Raw genomic sequence first — 20,853 nt, forward strand, 5'->3', positions numbered from 1 at the left:
AATCTATGAGTCTATCATTTATCTAATCTGTTGTTCCTCATTCCCACCCTAACCACCCTGCCCTAAGAGTCAAAATTGCCAGTTACAACTCTGAAGAAAAAGCACAATACCAGTGTTAGGTAAGTTTGTGAAGTTGGTAGGTTTTCAGTGTTGGCCACTCTTCCTAATTATTTCAATGTTCCCTTCTGCCTCCTGCTCTCATTCTATAGAAACTGAAGAAATATGATCAGACTAATTCTCAAAGAAATGTTAATGGCTTAATCAGTGGTTCAGAGAACATTTCAAAAGAGCACCACAGGTAAGGGAAATTGAAAGTCATAAATTCTTAATGGTGGGAATTCAGATCTGACAACAAAACCAGTAATAAAATAGCTAACCTGAATATAACACTTATATAGATGCCAGACACTATGCTAAGCACTTTACAATTATCTCATTTGATCCTCTCAACAATCCTCATTTTACAGATGAAAAAAATTGAAGCGTAGGTGTAGTGACTTGCCCAGGGTCACATAGTTAATAGGTGTCTGAGGCCAAATTTGTGTATCCCAACCTTTACTTCTATGTCTCTTCTTTCCAGGTCCTTTACCTCCTGTGCAGCACTGATTTATCTTTTGAAAAGGTTGTTTTTCTGAGTCACCTTGACCAACAGTTCCAGTCATAGTGCTGAAATCATCACCCTTAAAGACTTTAGGAGGTCATAGTGCTATGGACAATTTACCCGGGAAAAAAGAGGTCTAAGCTCAGAGACTTTTTACTGTAAGCCTGAAGAGGACAATGTATTTTATTCCCTAATTTCTTCACCAGATGCCTTCTGGTTTAGGATTGACCCTGAGTTTTCAAAGGTTAGTTAATTGGGGAACAAGCTCTAACAGGTCCCACTGGTCTGATATAGCTCCAGGCACAGACCCAGGAGACCAAATAGTTATTGTTTGAGCATCAGTCTAGCTTGACTTCTGAGAGATTTACCCCAAGTTTGTGTCAGGATGAAAAATTTGTCTTCTGGAACAATTCTCAAAGACCATTTATCAAATTGTGACCCAGAATGGTGAAGGGAGTCACTACCTCAACAATATAATAAATCTAGGACAAATTGAAATATCTCTCCCAGCCCTTCTCAACCCCGCTTCTTTAGTTCCTCTTTGGAAATTGGAGAGAAGATTAAATAGTCTGATGAAAGAAAAAAAATCATTTATGCATTTTAGATTTATTTAAAAATATTTAAATATTTAAATATTTAAAATATTTTCATATTACTACAATCTGGTTGTAAAATTAATCATGATCCCCCCTCCCCAACAAAGATAGAGAAACTTCAAGAAAAATAAAGTATGAAAAAAAGTGTACTTCAATCTCTGTGTTTATGTATTTTATAGAGTTTTTAAAGCTCTATAATTTTTATAGACAGTTTTCAAAGCACCTTCACATCCATTGTCATTTAGTCCTTCATGACTCCATTTGGGATTTTCTTGAAGATACTGAGTGGTTTGCTATTTCCTTCTCCAGTAGATTAAGACAAACAGGTTAAGTGACTTGCCCAGAGTCACATAGTTAGAAAGTGTCTGAGGCCGGATTTGAACTCACAAAGATAAGTCTTTCTGACTCTAGGCCTAGCACTCTATCCATTGCATCACCTAGATGCCCCTATTTCATTTGAAATTTCTATGAGGTAGGAAGAGCAAGTATAGTCATTAGCATTTTACAAATGAGGAAACTGAAGAAAGATGGAAGGAAGGAAGGAAAACAGGAAAGAAGGAAGATAGGAAGGAAGGAAGACAGGATGGGAGAAAGATAGGAAGGAAGAATTCATCAATGTTTACTATGTTAGGCACTTAGTTAAAGCACTGTATTTGGATAAAAATACAAGCAAAACGAAAGAGTCTGGGGGGCGGCTAGGTGGCGCAGTGGATAGAGCACTGGCCCTGGAGTCAGGAGTACCTGAGTTCAAATCCAGCCTCAGACACATAATAATCACGTAGCTGTGTGGCCTTGGGCAAGCCACTTAACCCCATTGCCTTGAGAAACTAAAGAAAAAAAAGAGTCTGTCCTCAAAAACCTTTTATTTTAATGGAGGAAGACAACACACAAAAGGGAACTGGAAAGCAATGGTGTGGCTTAGAAGCCAGATACCCAGTTGATGTCATGGCTTGGAATTCAGAAGGTCAAGAACAGGACCAGGAGGAGAAATGAAGTCTGGCTTTGGTTCCTCCACAAAATGGCAGTTCACTGTGGAATTCACTGTGGAAGAAAGAAGCAGGTATTATGGAAGGATATTACAAATTGAGAAGGTTTCAGGGATAATTGGTTGTTCCAGGGTGAGCAAACCTCAAGCACTAAGGAAAGTTCCAGGATATAGCAGTGGTAAAGACATCATGGCAGGAGGTCCTCTGGAATTCAGAGAGGCTAAGTTATATGCCTAATGTCACACAGCTAGTATTTGGCTTCTCCAGAACTATCTGAATCTTCTGACAACTAGATCAGTACCCTTGCCTCATCAAGTTCCTATGTTCCCTCTACCACAATATCCCCTAAATTTGTGATATTCTTCTTGAGTTCTTAATTTATGTAAATCCATAATGATAATAACTATGGGCTAGTCATAGAAATTCCAAATTTGGTCATATCTTAAGACTTTTACCAAGAAAGGAAAGATTTTTTCATCAAGAAAGAAGTGGTTTAGGGGGCAGCTAGGTGGTGCAGTGGATAGATCACTGGCCCTGGTCAGGAGGATCTGAGTTCAAATTCAGCCTCAGACAATAATTACCTAAGCTATGTGATCTTCGACAAGCCACTTAACCCCATTGCCTTAAATAAATTAAAAAATAAAAAGAAAGAAAGAAAGAAGTAGTTTACCAATTTCCTCTCTATAGGAGCTGGAACAGTAACCTTTCATATATGGTATTTAAGAATTACTCTCTTAACTACTAATTGGACGCTGATAAATGAGAGATACTAATGGAGTTATACCTACAGGCAAATTAGATGCATGTTATGGTCCATCAGTCTGCAAATGCAAAACTTAACTAGACAACATGAATTAAGAGAGGAGGTTTACTGTTCTTTTCAAATCTCCTGAATACTGGTCACTTGAGGGCTAAGGAATATTACAATAGTGTTAGAATCATGAAATCTTCCATAGAGGTAGGTTTTTCCTGCCAGGATTTTCCAGAATAACTAATTTCAATTCTGTTATTAACCATCAGGTACTAAAACTATTACTTTTAAATACCCGGAAAAAACTATTAAAATTATGGTGTTTGCTTATCATTTTATAAGTATATATTTTGGTAGTTTCAGGCTTAAAAAAATACAATATTCTATTTTAGCTGTTACTCAGTTGTATCCAACTCTTAATGACCCTATTATTATGGCAAAGATACTGAAATAGTTTGCCATTTCCTTCTTTAGTTTATTTGACAAATGAGAAACCTAAAGCAAACTATGACTTGTCCAGGGTCACACAACTAGTAAGTAATCTGAGACCAGATTTGAACTCAGGAAGATGAGTCTTCCTGATTCCAAGTCTAGCGCTCCATCCTAGCTGCCCTAAATATTTTATATCTTTCCTCTATTTAGAGTTTACTGGAATCAAGTACTGGTAAATGTTTTTCTTGGTCATATAGTTTGACATGTTTTGTAGGAAACTCAGATGGGGGGTGTAATTTTTGCTTAAGTCTTCACAAACTCCATTCAACAGATTTTTAAGTAGGTATTTTCTACTTTGCTTAAGACTATCTGTTATAAATTAGGTATAGATTGCATTGGTGGAAGGAGTTCCCTCACCAGCAGTTCCTTGAATCAATTAAATCATCAATCCCTCAAAAAAATTAAAAAATTCAACATTAAGTACCTTAACAATAATAATTTACAACTGCTTATAAAGAAATAATTACCTAGCAACAATTTTGTACTATTCCTATTAATCTTTTGATCAGTCAGTCAATCATTAAACATTAAATATTACTTTTGACAACATCTTTACTAAGCATTGAAGACACAAAGAAAGTCAACAAACAGACCTGGTCCCTTAGCACCAATCGTAATGCTAGTGCATACATAAAACTGATTAAACTTTGCTTTTATAACTCACTCTTACTATTCTCACTCTACTTTTCTGAATATGGAACCAAATTTTCCTTCAAATAATTGGTCTTTAGATGCTTGCATCAAAGCCCCTCAGAACCTCCTTATCTCCCCCAGGCCTAGAAAATTATCTCTGATTTCCAACTATTGCAAAAGATGATGTTGGTTTGCCTTTCAATTCTCATTTCTCAGAACATCTGATAGCATTTTCCCATAGCAGAAGCTAAAAGAGAATGAGTCAATGAGCAAAAGCTGCTTATTGGTTTCCTTAAGAACCAAAAAGAACCGTAAGTTCTCCACTAAATTTATTTTTATAAATAATGGAACTTATGATGAAGGCAGAATATTAATACCAGACCTAGGAAGGCAGTCATTTTTGCCTTAGATCAGGAAATAGAAACGTGGTTTGTACATAAGGATCTGTAAATAAGGATCTCTACAGGTGGCATATTGACTTAGTTTTAATATGTAATGTTATCTATGATTCATTGTATTTTTTATTTATTGTGTAAATATTTCCCAATTCCATTTTAACCTGCTTCTTTGACAAATGGGAGTGTTGCTAGCTGCAAAGAGGTAAGGCATATTTGACACCTATCTTATATCATGGTGGGCCTGGTATTAAATAGCTTCCAGAAAGCAGAACAAAAGATCTGTATTCAATAATAAGGAAAAATTTGAAATACTTTTAATAAGAAAACCGTAATTGAAGAGGTTATTTGTCTCTTGAAAATACAACAGAAATACAGGAGTGAGTAAATGAGGCTGGCAAAGACAGCAACAGTAACAGCAGAGATCGAAAGAGCCTTCTTTCCCAAGTGTTTTGAAGATGATTGTAAGAAGACTTAACAATGAAGAGGTGACAGAGGGTAGTATGGAGAGATACCCTTGCTTCTTTTGAGGGTCTACATTACAACATGAGAGGGTACATGCAAGAGGAGGGAAAGGATATAGAGGAGTGAGTGATTGGCAAAGGTCAAATCAAAGGCTAGCAATGAGGGGAAGAGGGTCTCTATGAACTCAGAAAGAGGGTTAAAAGGGAGTAGGTGAAGAGAAGAGAAAAATGAAAAAGGAGAGAAAGGATAGAAGGCCTTATTTTGGAGGTGGGAGGGTGTTCCACTGATGAATGATCCACTGATGAATTCACTAATGGATGAAGAGGTGGTTGGTGAAGGGATATGAGGATTTAACATTGGATGAGGTCTGGGTAATTTTGCATTTCTTGTTCTGGGAGAGTTGAAATCTCTAGGGGAGTGGCAGCTGGCACCTCCAAGAGTGAGAGAACTTGGACACCGGGAGATTTCTAGGCAAATGTGGAAAAAACGGTCAACCAAAGAGGACCTAGATAATTGGTGAGTTACATTATTAGAGACCTAATGATGAATGGCACAATGGAAGAGGGAAATTCATGCCTATAAGGCAATGACAGAAAGCCCACAGAGGGGGAGAACCAAGAATGAATAGCTTGAAAGTTTTTATTACATGAAGAATACAAAGAAAAGAGACAGACCAGATAATTTTCAGTCATGAATCAGAGAATGAAGATCTAGAGTAAACAGGAAAAAAAGGATGAATAATAAAGAGAGCAAGAATAATTTTTTTGAAAAGTGGTGCAAAAAAGCATAAAATTTTAAAACTAAGGAAGAAGATGATGATGACGTTTTAAAAAACCAGGACATCAGGGAGATGATGCCATGACAAGCACATGAATTAGATTTTGAGTGAGGGGATACTATGCCAAGTCACCAACCTCACTTTCTCCTCCAGAATCATCTGGAGCCAGTGGCCAGATATAAATCAGGACAGCTGAAGATAGCCCTAGATGCCAGGCAATCAGGGTCACACAGCTATTAAGTGTCAAGTGTCAGAGGTTGGGATGAACTCCTGTCCTCCTGACTCCAAGGTCAGGGTTTTATCCATTGCACCACCTAGCTGCCCCCTAAGGGAAGGGGCTAGCTGAAGGAGAGAAGAGGGAATCTATTTGATTAACTGAGAGGAAAAAAAATAAGAAATATAAAACCAGAAAAAAAAAAGCAGGAGAGAAAATAGAATTAATAAACAAATCCCTGAAAAATAGAAAGGGGTATTAATTAAGAATAGGGGATAAAGAGAGAAGGGAAATGAGCCTGTGAGAACTGAATTACTTAAAAAAAAAAAAAAGATAAAAGTACCATATTTCTCCATGTTTAAGATGCTCCCTAATTTTGGGGCCCGAAATTTGAAAAAAAATGTATTACATAAAGTTATGGAACTCAAAAATTTTATTCATCATGAAATTCAAAGACCTTCTGCTCATAACTTTCAGGCATCTTTTGGGCTAGTCTGGTGTGTGGATGCAGCTTAGTCCTTTCTGTTTCATGAACCTGAAACACCAACTGTGTCTCCTTTGAAACCAGTAACTTCTTTTTCATTAGTAATTCTTGCCTCCTGTTGAACCATCTTTGTAGACACAAGAATTCCAATTGCCCTTTGCTCTTCAATTCCCTCTCAATATCAGGCCATTTGCTGACTTGCCTCTCATGGTCTTTTTCTGCTGGGCGTTTTCAGTAGGCTTTCTTCTTCCCTGTAGTCAGTCTTGGATTGTTTTCTCAGTTGAAGGAGGACCAAACTAAAGTTCAGGAACATGATTTCCATTCACTTTTGTAAACTGGATTACTTTGAACTCAAATTTAGCACTGTACTAAAATCTTTTCTGAGCCATTTCTGGGCAGAATGTGGCAAAATGTAACCTAATATAATGGTAACAAATGTGAAACGATGAGTACAAAGACAAGTGCAAAAAAGTGGGAAATGCAAGTAAAAAAATCTACAATCACTGTGTAAGATGCTTCCAGTTTTTAGACCCCAAATGTTTAGAAAAAGAGTGTATCTTATACATGGGGAAATATGGTAATAAAAGAATATAATATTGTGTTTATTGCAGAAGCGGGAATTTGAAACTGAAAAACTTCAGCACAGACAACATCTAGGATGAGAAAGGAAATGGTAAAATGGGAAAAAATTTTGTATCAAATCTCTCTGATAAGGGTTTGATTTCAAGCATACAATAAATATACATGTATAATATATATTATATAATATAAACATAATATTAGATACATATGTATTTTATATCTAATAATATATTATTAGATAATAGATACATGATCAAAGGATATGAATAAATAATTCTCAAAAGAACTTCCTAGTATTCCCAATCATATGTAAAAATGCTCCAAATCACTTCCTCCTAGAAAGAGTCCAATTATACTTTTCACTTCCTTGGCATTTTGCTCCCACTCAAGTATAATGTGGGATCTAATAGTATCTATCTGGAATTTTACCAGGGGTATTTAACCAGTTTTTATAAGCACTCTCAATCACAAGGTTTTAACTTATACAATGGTTTTAAGAAAATATAGAGAGAAAAGACTCCCATCTGAGTCTATTGAGTCAGTGCTCCCTCACATTCCCCAGAAATCTGTATATATTCTCTATGACTTACAGTATTACTCTGGATGGGGTCCCAACTGGAGGGAGAGGGGTAAGGCTACTGGTTATTTCTTTTACCATACTGTTTTCTAAAGTCCTTTGGTAACACATTTCTCTCTTCTGGCCTTTACCTTTTCCCCAACTTAGGTCTCTCCAGCAGATGGTGCTCATTATTTTATCTCCAAGGTCCTAATTCTCAAAGAGTTAGTCCTTTCATGCTTACAGGCCACATTCCCTCCAGTCTTTTGAAACCTTCATCAATTTATACCAAATACATACATGCATATGTATGCATATAAACTCACACCTGAGTTCCACAGCTTCACTCTTCACATAAAAAGGTCTATTTGGATGGTTTTAGGAACAATTTAAATGAATGTTTTCCACTTGTGGTTTGACTCATGATAACTCCATTCTAGTAGTGGCCTACTATGATTCCTGACTGCACAAGCCCCTTCCATTGAATTTGGAGGTTAGCACTAATTGACTTTAGCGATTAAGGAGAGTAATCTACTTTCTTAGTTTCTTTCCATTTCCCATCTTCTTTTAGAGTACCTGGGCTAAATTATGCAAATTATCCTTGTCTGATTCTCCAATGTTTTTTAAAAAGATTAAAAAAAAAAAGACTGGCCAAACCATTCTGGCTGCTTGCTCCAAAAGTTTTTACATCCTTAAAACAGATAGACTCCAGGGCCATAGGAACAGATTTTAAGGTGAATTGAGATACTCCCAGTTTTGCCAAAGTGAATCCATCAGCCAGAAACTGAGGTGGGTGGTGATTCATGATTCAGGATAGATTGTGACCTTTATTATCTCTTTCAGTTCTGAAATTTCATTGCTCTAGGATTTAAATATTTTTAAAAGAATCAACTTAAACCAAGTGCTATCATTCAGGATTTTTATAATGTAAATTGTTTTAAATCAAAGATTGTGATATGCTAGATAGGAAAACATCAGGGGTGAGTCCCAGGCAAATTTATGAATAGTAAAAGTTCATCTTTGCAGTTCCCTTTTCTTTCCATTTTGAGGCATCCTCCCATTAAAACCTGTTCTCCCGGACTTATCTGATGATTTCATTGGGCCTGAATAATTTGATTTTCTTTTCTTTGGGGCATTTGTGTGTTAAGCCTTATCTCGAGATTTGGAACAAGATTTTGAACAGAGTTAAAAGAATGTTGGGTATCAGGAAGCAGGTAGTGGAGGCTATTTTTATTTTCTCCAACAGCAGTTTTTGAAATTCTAACTAAATAGGGCACAAAAGTCCTAGTCAAGCTTTTGGAGACTATGGGCATCTCTTAAATTTGTAAGAACCATGAAACGCAAAGACTGTTTGCATGGCAGTGTGCCATTTCCAGTAAATACAGCTTATCCTACCAGCTTGAGAGAAAACAGCGCAAAATTAACACCAACTGGAAATGTCTAGATAAGTGTAAGAATGCTCCAATCTGCAACACTCCCCTCCCCCCATTCCCTCAGGACTTTTTCCCTTTTCCTAAGGTGACTGAAGGTAGAATAAAGGTCCTAAGGAGGAAATGCAATGGAAGGGAGGGTTTGGGGGTAGTCTATAATTTAGGGGGCCCCTTCTGCAGGGTCAAGGTCACTCAGACCATAGTTCTACTCTCCCTTATTCCCCTTTTTTTTATCCAAATATTGCTGCCCTAGTGGTGATGCAATCAAATTCCTAAGGACTAGGTGAAATCAGATTCTGCTGGATCAAGAGGTGGAGGTGGGGCGGTGGGGAGAGGGGAAGAGGGGAAGGAAGGGAAGGAGGGAGGGACTCGCTTGGCACAGGATGGGTGGGTGAGAAACTTGTTTTTCCGGAAGAGGGGCGACCGACCTAGGAGAAGGGGGGGCAGCAGCATCAGTCCCCGCGGTGGTCGGGTGCTCCCCTCCCCGCCCCCAGCGCGGGCCCCCTCAGTGACAGCCCCCCTCCCCCTCCGCCTTGCCCAGCCCGGCCCAGCCCAGCCCAGCCCAGCCCAGCCCAGCCCAGCCAGAAGAGCGGCTCTGGCCCAGCTTGCAGCCCCTCTCCCCACGCTCCACCTTTCCCTCTCCGGCCAGCTGCGCGGTTCGGCCCCAGAGGGCGGGGATTTGGCTTCTGGCGGCGGCGCCCGGGCTGGGGTTGTAGTCCAAGGGCGCAGGCTCCCTCCGGCTGGACGGACGGACTGTGGAGGGGGTGGCCCAGTCCCCTCCGGAATCGCGGGAGAGCCTAGAGGAGGAGGAGGAAGGCTGCTGGGGGCCGGGAAGGTCCGACTGAGAAGGCCCGCAGAGCCCCAGCTGTGGAGCGCGAGGGCCCGGGGAGCCGCGATCCGGGGAGGAGAAGGTGAGTCCGAGGAGTTGTGCAGTCCGGTGCCCGGGCGCCCTCTGTCCTGCCCCCCAGCCCCATCTTTCCTTCTCCTCCTTTCCCTTTCCTCTGCCGGAGTAACTTGGACCTTAGGGAGCGCACCACGCTGCTTTCCTTTGGGGACCACCCCCTTCCCCCTTGTATTTCTGTTGCTTTTCTGCTTTGTTTTATTTTCAGTTGAGTTAGGGCATCGGTTCCTGGGTTTTGCGGGCGGGGGGACCCCTCTACGTGGAGGGGGCATCCGTTCCATCCTGCTGGAGGGAGGGTCGCTTGCTGCCCCCCACCCCCACCCCCCCCCACCCCCACCCCCCCCCCGCTCTTCGGCATCCAGTTCCCTTTCTTCTCCCCTGGCATTCTTTGCAAAGATTCTTTGCTCCAATGAAGATGCTTTTCTTCCCCCCCTCCCCCCCCCGCCCATGTTCCTCATTAGCATGCTTGCGGTTAACCGATTTCTTGGTTTCTATCATGAATGTTAATATCAAAAAAAGTAAAACAAAATAGATCCCCTTCCGGAAAATAAAGTTGTTCCAATTGCTCAGTCAATATAAGAGACTGGGAGAAGAATGAGTTCTTCACCTTTTCTTGTATCATCATCCCTTAGGCTTGCTCTCTTCTTTTTGTTTTCTAGTTATCTTCTGGGACAGGTGCATTTGGGGGGAGGAGGTGTCCCGGGGCGGGGAAGATGAACCTGCGTTTCCTGCTGTCTGCAGGCACCTGGTCTGCATCCATGTCCCCTCTGCCTGAAAGGTCTCACTTGAACTAATTTCGTGAAACATGAAGGAGTGTTTCTCAAAAGGGAGAGGAAACAGGATGCTTTACGCTATCTGTAGTGCATCATTGTGTTGGGGTGAAGCAAAACTCTAGCGCTGCCGAAGTGGAACCTTTCCTTAACAGCACTTCCCCGCCCCCCCCCCCCCCCCCCCGCAAAATGTCTGAAAGTACCAGTGTTATAGTTGACTTAATAGCCAACATGTGATAGAACCAAGGGCTTTAAAAATCAGTGAATTTTATTGGCTTTTTTACATTACTGATAGAATTGCCTTTGTGATTTTAGGAAGCTAAAAACAACCTACTTTTTACAAGACTTCATAACCTTTTCAATTTGGGAACGCAACTAATGATGATTTTACCCTTGGAAAATTCCTCTGTTGGCTGGGTGGGGGAGAGACACGAGGGGAGGGGACACGAGGACTTCCAGCTCTAAGTTGAAGTCTACCCAAGGAAAATTGAAGAGGTGAATCTCTGAAAGGTTTATTTTATCCTGTGGAATATTTAGCAGTTGCCACTTGAGTTGTATTATTACTTAGTATAAGGGTATCAGGTGGGTACAAATTTAGATTTTAATAGCCCTGGACCCTAAGTGAGGAAGATTCATCTTTGTACGATCAGATCCACTCTCGAACACTTAGCTGAGTGACTCTGGACAAGTCACTTAACTTGTTTTCATCAGTTTCCTCATCGGTCAAATGAATTGGAGAAGGAAATGGCAAATTGCTGCAGTATCCTTGCCAAGGAAATCCCTTAATGGGGTCATGGACATGACTCAAGATTAACTATGTTTCTGAATATTTACAGATTTCTTGTCATTGCTGATATACCTTTGTAATGGCTATTCTTTTAATTCCTTCACAGAATAACCATTGATGCTCCTCCTCTTTTTTATGTGACTTTTATATATAAGGTAATTCCTTTTAAGAGGAGAATAGTTTATTTCTAGATTCTAACTATTCATTTGTTAAGGAAAATTGAATGATGGGATAGCATGATTAAAACGTAGAAACTGGAGTATTAAAACATTTTTTGATTTCTGCCAAGAGTATCAGGTCCTTACTTGATTGACCAAATATTACTTACAAGAATCAAAGAGATTGTTCAGGTAAAAAAAAAAAGTAGTGGGGGATAATTGACACAATAATATTATAAAGAATATAGAAATTTAAATTTTGCAAAGCAAATGCTTTATATACATTTTCATTTCACCCCTCCTTGGTTTCTATATTTGTAATATTGAGATAAAAATAGCAGTATCCCCTTGAGCTTAGTGTGAGGATCAGATAAGATGGGCTTTGTTAGCCTTAAAACATGCTGTGATTTTTATTATTTTTCTCATTTTCATATGAAGTGGAATTCAGATGGAAATGAACCTAGAATGAGTCACTTTTCTATAGGCTTCTTTTTTTTTGTTTACCATTTGTGTGATTGTTGGATATGATGATTGCTTTTTGTAACTGAATGAAATTGTTGGCATATAAGTTCATCTTTTTTAGCTTTACTGAAAATATCTTTGGGGCAACTCCAATAGCAGACAGGATGATGGGGATGAAATAATACTTCAACTTGTGCACATAAGGTTTTGATTTTTTTTCCATTGAGCCTCTATAATTTGAGGTCTTTTCATTCCACATTTTTCAAAAATTTTTATCTTAAAAATTCCATACTTAAACTCCATATAAATTGGGCATTTCTATATACACATAGTATAAAAGAAGAAAATGTTTATATATACATGAAACTATATCTCTGTAATGAACAACTTTTTCTTCAAAACTCAATCAATTCAGGGGTGGCTAGGTGGTGCAGTGGATAGAGCACCGGCCTTGGAGTCAGGAGTACCTAGTTCAAATGCAGCCTCAGACACTTAATAATTACCTAGCCATGTGGCCTTGGGCAAGTCATTTAACCCCATTGCCTTGCAAAAACTAAAAAAAAACCCAAAACTCAATGAATTCAATATGTAACTTTCAAAGCTGTCCTTTGTGTCTGATTCTCCCTGATCTTCTGCTCTGTGCATTTAAAAATAAATGCTTTAGTCCTCTTCCCTTCCTCCCTTCTTTCCTCACTGTCTCCCTTTCTGGAAAGGAAAAAAGAAAAACAAAGTTCTTGTAAAAGAAAATAGGACTAATGAGCAAAACAAACCTCTATATTGATGCTGTCTGAAAATGCACATCTCTGTCCATCATCTTTCAGTAAGGTAGTATGCTGCATGCTTCATCAACATTTTTTCACTCTACCTAGTCTGGAGGTTATAAATAGTCCTTTATGGCAATATATATTAAAATATTTTTAGATTTTTTTTTTTTGGATCACTGTTATGCTCATTTGATGAAGGGAAAGTTATTTCAGTGATGATGCTTTGCTTCTGATATAGTTTGTCTTGAATTCTCAAGAATCTTTTGAGATTTTGTCATTTGTTGATTTACAAGGGAGTATGAGTTTCTAGTTTTTATTTGTCTCATTCTTTGATCGAGTTCAGATAAAAATGGTTCTGGGTTATATCTTGACTTATTATTTTGTAATTAATGGTATAAGACTGCGCAGATGGATAAAATAAGGGCTTTTTTTAATTGAATGGAAATATTAGAACATGAGCTTTTGAAGGCTCACTGAAAACAAAATTGGGACAAATTCAGGAGTAGACAGTGTGACAAGAATGATGTTTACCTTTAAGATTCTATTTTTTATGAGAATTTGACTTTTTCTACTGTCTGTACTTTGAAAAGTTTTTGTTCTATAGTTTGGAGATTATAATTATTATTTATTAATTATTGCTATCTATTCTTAAATGTGTTTATATCACTATTTTGTCTAGGTGACTATGGCCAACAATTCTGTTCATAACCATGGTCTGGTTCCAGTAGAGGTTAGTTATTGAATTTTCAAGATTATTTTTGAGGTCTGTGGTTGTAATATGGCTTGTTACAGTGTACAGAGCACTGGACCTGGGAGTCAAAGAAAGAAAACCAGCTTCTGATGCAAGTTGGCAGCCACAAAGTCATATTGCTAGGTGTAGTGACTATTGTAGTGACTATTGAGTGATGCTTTAATGTACTGGTGACAGGATTGACAGTCACTCTTGCTCATTCTGTCTTTGGGCTAGGATATTCTTTACTTTTTTTTTAGCTATTGCAAGGCAAGGGGTTAAGTGATTAAGTGCCCAAGGCCACACAGCTAGGTCGCATTTGAACTCAGGTCCTCCTGACTACAGGGTGGGTGCTTTATTCACTGTGCCACCTATCCACCCCTATTCTTTACTCTTAATTTCCCTTGAAGCCACTCCTCTGATCCCATTCCCTTTAGGAAAAAGATTTCCTCTCAAACAAAGATATCTGTGGCCCAGGCTCAGTGCCAGTCTGAGGGAACTAGTTTGAGTATTCTTTCTAGCTTAGGACATTGTAAAAATGAATTATAACTCTATACTTTTGAGTTTCTAGCAAAAGATAGTGTTTTAGCAAAAGGGGGAAGTTTTAGAATTCTCTCTCTTCTCAAGGGTTTCTTTCCCTATTGTATATTTGAATGACAACTACATAACAAAATGAGTAGTTATTCCTTCCACATTCAGATTGACATAAATAAAATAAAAAATAAATAAAATAGAATAAAATAAAAAAAACAGACACATGAAGGCTAACAGATGACACAGTGGAAGTTTAGAACCTCAGAAATGCATAAAATATATGTATAGTATTATATAATGTCAGCATATTTTATCTTTTAATATCATACGTAAAATAATTTCTTCTTCTCTGATATGAAGGGAGGGTCAAAAAATTTTAACTGGATTTTCCACACCACAGGGGCACTGTTTGCTCCCCTTATCCCCTTGATGTGGAAGGGATAACTGTAATTTACAGAATTTGTCAAAATTGAAGATTTAAAAGATAAAGAAATATACTTTTCTTCAGTTACATAACTGAGATTGTGGAATACTGACACCCCTTTCTCTCACCTCCCTATATTTGCCAGATGGCTCCTATGTGCTCCTTCTTCTCTCCATCTTTTCTTGGAATCCCTTAGAATGATAGGTGTTAGCTTGTCCATTAGAGTAGTCCCAGAGTTTGTGCAACACTCCAGGGATTAAGGAGAGGGCCCTTGGACATCTTTATCTTCTTGGATACTCCTTAGGCAATGCTATGGAATTAGTTCTTAAATGCTAAATATTGCAGTCTACAGCACTGTGTTGTCCTTTCAGCTATGTGTATAATGTGCATTATTCAGTAACTCTGGACTCCTTAAGATTAACCTGTCTGAAATATGTCTGTAAACCATTTGTAATATCATATAATCCCTCTGTTTTATTAAAAAATCTGCAGGACAGCTTGTTGCCAGCTTCTTTCACATATTGTTGGATGAATTTTATTGGGATGTCTTTTGGTTAACGATAATATCATTATCCTTAGGCAAATCCTGTAAGGTATCAGTATTATCCCCTTTTTACATATGAGAAATAGGCTTGAGAGGTTAAATAGAATGTAAGCTCCTAGAACCCAGAGATTTTTGTATTTTTGTTTTTGTATCCCTGATCTGAAGCAAACCTCAGTTGAAGCTTAATAAATCTATGTTGAATTGAATTACTTGCCCTTGGTTAAGTGTCATGGGTAGGATTTAAACTAGTCTTAAATTTTCCAAGAACAGTGCTCTCCAGTATGCCACACCTCCTCTCTAATACTTTAAAAAAGCAATTTCAAATGACTTCTATGTTGACTATAATTTCACTTTCAAGTCAGATTTTCTATATATAATTAGCATTATTGAGTTCCTTAAGGTTTGTAAAGCCCTTTACATATGTTAATTCACTTGATCCTCACAGCAACTGGATTAGATGCTTTTGTATTCTCATTTTATAGTTGAGGAAACTGAGACAGAAAGCATTTAAATGACTTGTTCAGGTAACCCTGGTTACTCAATCAGTAAGTATTTGAGGTAGGATTTGAATTTAAGTTTTTATGATTCCAATTCTCAGATTCAGTTCCATTGTTGAATTTCCTTGGGATACCCATTTCTTTCATTGTTATCGTAGTTCTTTCCTAATTGAGCTGACAGTCTTGTAATCTGCTTGTGTTGGACACCTTTATAACTTTCTTTAAAGTGTTTTATTGTTTTCCAATTATAAGACTATTTTTAACATCCATTTTTTTTATTCTTTTTTAGGCTTTTTGCAAGGCAAATGGGGTTAAGTGGCTTGCCCAAGGCCACACGGCTAGGTAATTATTAAGTGTCTGAGACCAGATTTGAACCCAGGTACTCCTGACTCCAGGGACAGTGCTTAATCCACTGTGCCACCTAGCCGCCCTGCTAACATCCATTTTTAATAAAGTTTTGAGATTCAAATTTTCTCCCTCCTTCCCCTTTTGAATATAGACAAGTGATTTCCCCCTTTCTGTGCCTCATCTATAAAAGGAGAGGATTTGTATTTACTTGGTATTTCTCAAACTGTGGTGCATGGATCTCTGTAAATACTCTGAGCATCATTCATTTCCTGTATAAAGTCTCTCCTGATCTGTCCATGCCATTCCCACTTGTCAGTACACCTTATTGTCTCTTAAAATGATTTCTTATTTATTTACTTTTCTATATGTTGTCTTATCCTGGTAGAACACAAGCACTTTGAGGATGGATTATTTTTCTTTTCTTTTTTTTTTTTAGGGAATCTTAAATGCTTAATGAATTGAATGAAGTAAGAAGGCTAGTATTTTTCTTCACATTTATTCAGTTGTGCTTCATTTTCTCCTTGTTATATAAGGTATAGGGATAAGAAGGGAGTATTGAAATCAGGACAATAATAATCAGAAAGGTCTGTTTTATTTTTTTCTGGAAATCCAGAAAAGTTTTCTTTTCTTTTTAAGGTTTTTGCAAGGCAAGCTGGGTTAAGTGGCTTGCCCAAAGCCACACAGCTAGGTAATTATTAAGTGTCTGAGGTCGGATTTGAACCCAGGTAACTCCTGACTCCAAGGCAGGTGCTTTATCCACTACGCCACCTAGCCTTCCCTCAAAAAAGTTTTCTTAATGCTCACAAACCTTGCTGAACTCTGCTTCCTCATTATTTCCTGAAATTCTCCTGATTTTCTGCAAATAAGTCTTATCTACTTTTTAGAATAAAAACATCTAAATCTTATTGGCGTGTCCAAATTTAGTTATTATAAAAGGAATTTGAAATAAGTAGGACACATTTTAAAACAAGTTACTGCTTTTTTTTTTTTTTTTTTTTAGATTTTGCAAGGCAATGGGGTTAAGTGGCTTGCCCAAGGCCACATGGCTAGGTAATTATTAAGTGTCTGAGGTCGGATTTGAACCCAGGTACTCCTGACTCCAAGGCTGGTGCTCTATCCACTGTGCCACCTAGCCACCCCAAGTTACTGCCTTTTTTAATAAAGATTTTATTTATTTATTTTGAGTTTTATAATTTTTCCCCTAATCTTACTTCCCTCCCCCCACAACCCACAGAAGGCGATTTGCCAGTCTTTATATTGTTTCCATGGTATATACCGATCCAAATTGTGATGAGAGAGAAATCATATCCTTAAGGAAAAACAAAATATAAGAGATAGCAAGATCAGACAATAAGATATCAGTTTTTTTCCCTAAATTTAAGGTAATACTCCTTGGTCTTTGTTAGAACTCCACAGTTCGTTCTCCCAGTACAGATGGTATTGTACCTGATTGTTGCACTGATGGAATGAGCAAGTCCATCAAGGTTGATCATCACTCCCATGTTGCTGTTAGGGTGTACAGTGTTTTTTGGTTCTGCTCATCTCACTCAGCATGAGTTCATGGAAATTCCTCCAGGTTTCCCTGAATTCTCATCCCTCCTGGTTTCTAATAAAACAATAGTGTTCCATGACATACATATACCACAGTTTGCTAAACCAATTACTTGATTTCCAATTCTTTGCCACCATAAACAGGGCTGCTATGAATATTTTTGTACAAATGATGTTTTTACCCTTTTTCATCATCTCTTCAGGGTATAGACCCAGTAGTGTTATTGCTGGATCAAAGGGTATGCACATTTTTGTTGCCCTTTGGGCATAGTTCCAGACTGCTCTCCAGAAAGGTTGGATGAGTTCACAGCTCTACCAACAATGTATTGTTGTCTTAGATTTCCCACAACCCTTCCAACAATGATCATTGTCCTTTCTAGTCATATTAACCGGTCTGGGAGGTATGTGGTGGTACCACAGAGAAGCTTTAATTTGCATTTCTCTAATAAGTAATGATTAGAGCAATTTTTCATATGACTATGGATCACCTTGATCTCCTCATCTATAAAATGCCTTTGCATGTCCTTTGACTATTTGTCAATTGGGGAATGGCTTTTTTTTTTTTAAATTTGACTCAGTTCTCTGTATATTTTAGAACTGAGTCCTTTGTCAGAAACACTATTGTAAAGATTGTTTCCTAGTTTACTACATTTCTTTTGATCTTGGTTACAGTGGTTTTGCCTGTGCAAAAGCTTTTTAATTTAATGTAATCAAAATCATCCAGTTTGTTTTTAGTGATATTCTTCATCTTTTCCTTAGTCATAAACTGCTTCCCTTTTCATAGATCTGACAGGTAACTACTCCTTGATCTTCTAGTTTGTTTATAATACTGCTTTTATGTCTAAATCCTGTATCAATTTTGATCTTATCTTGGTATAGAGTGTGAGGTGTTGTTCTAATCTAGTTTTTTCCATATTAACTTCCAATTTTCCCATCGAGTTTTTTTTGAAGAGAGAGTTTTTATCTCAATAGCTAGACTCATTATTGTCATTATGTAGGATAAAATATTTAATTCTTTCCATACTATGTTGTTTGATCCACTCATTTTTCAAATTGAAGTTAATCAGTTTCCAATTAGTTCTGGGTCTATATCTCCCTGACTTAATATTGCATATGATTTTTATTGCATTATGATGTGAGAAAGATGTATTCACTATTTCTGCCTTTTCGCAATTTATTATTAGGTTTTTATGCCCTAGTACATGGTCAGTTTTTGTGTAAGTGCCATGTACTGCAGAGAAAAAGGTATAGTCTTTTCCATCCCCATTCAATTTCCTCCATAAGTCTTGTCATATCTAGGTTTTCTAACAATCTATTTACCTCCTTAACTTCTTTCTTGGTTATTTTATGATGTGATTTCTCTAAATCCGAAAACAGGAGGTTGAGCTCTCCCACTAGTAGAGGTTTTTTTTTTGTTTGTTTGTTTTTTGTTTGAGTTTTTGCAAGCAATGGGGTTAAGTGGCTTGCCCAAGGCCACACAGCTAGGTAATTATTAAATGTCTGAGGCCTGATTTGAACTCAGGTACTCCTGACTCCAGGGCTGGTGCTCTGTCTACTGCACCACCTAGCCGCTCCTTCACTAGTAGAGTTTTGCTGTCTATGTCTTCCTTTAGTTCTTTTAGCTTCTCTAAGAATTTGGATGCTATCCCATTGGGTGCATAAATATTCCATATTGAAATCACTTTATTGTCTATGGTACCTTTTAGGAGGATACAGTTTCCTTCCTCATCTTTTAAGGCTATCTATTTTTGCAGCTGCTTTGTCTGAGATAAGGATTGTTATCCCTGCTTTTTTCACTTCAGCTGAAGCAAAATATATTTTGCTCCAACCTTTTACCTTTGCTGTATATGTATTTCTCTGCTTCAGATGAGTTTCTTGTAAGCAGCATATTGTAGGATTCTGGTTTTTAATCCACTCTGCTATTTACTTAACGTTTTAAGGGAGAGTTCATCCCATTCATATTCAAAGTTATGATTACTAATTCTTTATTGCCCTCCATGCTATCTTCCCTCTGTTTGTATTTTTCCCCTTCCCCCCTTTATCCATATTCCCCAGTATTTTGTTTCTGAATACCACCCCCTTCAGTGTGTTTGCCCTCCTATGTCCATTCCCTCCCCTTTCTTTCCCCTTTCCTTCCTTCTGTTAGTTCCCCTTTTCCTCCCTCTCCCTGTCTCCATCCCCCCTCCCCTTTTCCCCTTTTAATACTTGAAAGGTAAGATGTTTTTTAAGTTAACTGAGTGTGTGTGTTAACTTTAAGCCAAGTCTGATGAGAGGAAGATTCAGGTGTATCTCATCTCCCCCCCCTTCCCCTCTCTTACCATATGTCTTTTGTACCTCTTTTTTTTTTTGACTTTTCATTTTTATTTATTTATATATATTTATTTAAATATATTTATATATTTATGTATATTTATATATTCGTTATTTATTTTATTATTAATGACTTATAATTTGAAAATACTTTACATGTATTTTCCTATTAGAGTTTTTTAATTTAATCTTTATTCTCATTTTGTACAAATAATGTATTTTTATACATTAATACAATATTCTCATTTAAGAGTAAACAAAATATGCCCTCCCACCAAAAATATAGATTCACTTGAGGGATAAAGTAAACGGGAGAGAAAAAAATTAAAATTAAAAAAATAATACTAATAATTGTAGGTATGGCCAGGTGGCGCAATGGACGGAGCACCAGCCCTGGAGCCATGATCTCCCGAGCCCACATCTGGTCCCATACACCTAACAATCACCCGGCCATGTGACATGCAAGCCACCCCAACCCCACTGCCCTGCAAAAAACAAACAAAAAAAGATCCAAAATAGAATAAAATAGTAATAATAGTAGCGGTGGCTGGATGATCAGTTGTTTTTTCAGTGAAATGTTTCACATTTTCTTCTAATTTTTCATTTTTTTGGTTTTGAAGTATTGATTCCTGATTTCTGTTAAATTCATCAATCTCCTTGAGTTCTATTCTTTGTCTGAAGGATTTGTTTTCCTCAGAGAGCTTTCTTATCTCTTTTTCCATCTGGCCAATTTTACTTTTTAAAGCATTCTTCTCCTCAATAACTTTTTGAACTGTTTTATCCATTTGACCCAAGCTGGTTTTTAGCATGTTATTTTCTTCAGCATTTTTTTGGATTTCCTTGACTAGGCTGCCAACTTCATTTTCCTGTTTTTCCTGCATCTCTCTCATTTCTTTTCCCAGTTTTTCTTCTAACTCCCTCATTTGATTTTCAAAGTCTTTTTTGAGCTCTGTCATAGCCTGAGCCCAATTTCTGTTTTTCTTGGAGTCTTTAGATGCAGGAGCTTGTGCTTCCTCATCTTCAGACTGAGTATTTTCATCCTTCTTGGGCTCATATGCGAAATATTTCTCAATGGTGTTCCTCTTTTTTCTCTGCTTGCTCATTTTCCCA

The 20,853-nt window shown here is 37.7% G+C and overlaps 1 protein-coding gene across 1 annotated transcript in view; it reads left to right on the forward strand.

The window, feature by feature from the left end:
• Positions 1-9,676: 9,676 nt before the first annotated feature.
• GOLM1 (golgi membrane protein 1) overlaps positions 9,677-20,853 on the forward strand; it is a 124,173-nt gene continuing 112,996 nt past the window's right edge. Inside the window, exon 1 of the mRNA XM_074196610.1 lies at positions 9,677-9,874. The gene's annotated coding sequence lies outside the window, so the exon portion shown is untranslated. The remainder of the gene's footprint in view (positions 9,875-20,853) is intronic.

The sequence above is a fragment of the Macrotis lagotis genome, chromosome 8 (genome assembly GCF_037893015.1).
Source record: "Macrotis lagotis isolate mMagLag1 chromosome 8, bilby.v1.9.chrom.fasta, whole genome shotgun sequence".
Taxonomy (NCBI): Eukaryota; Metazoa; Chordata; class Mammalia; order Peramelemorphia; family Peramelidae; genus Macrotis; species Macrotis lagotis.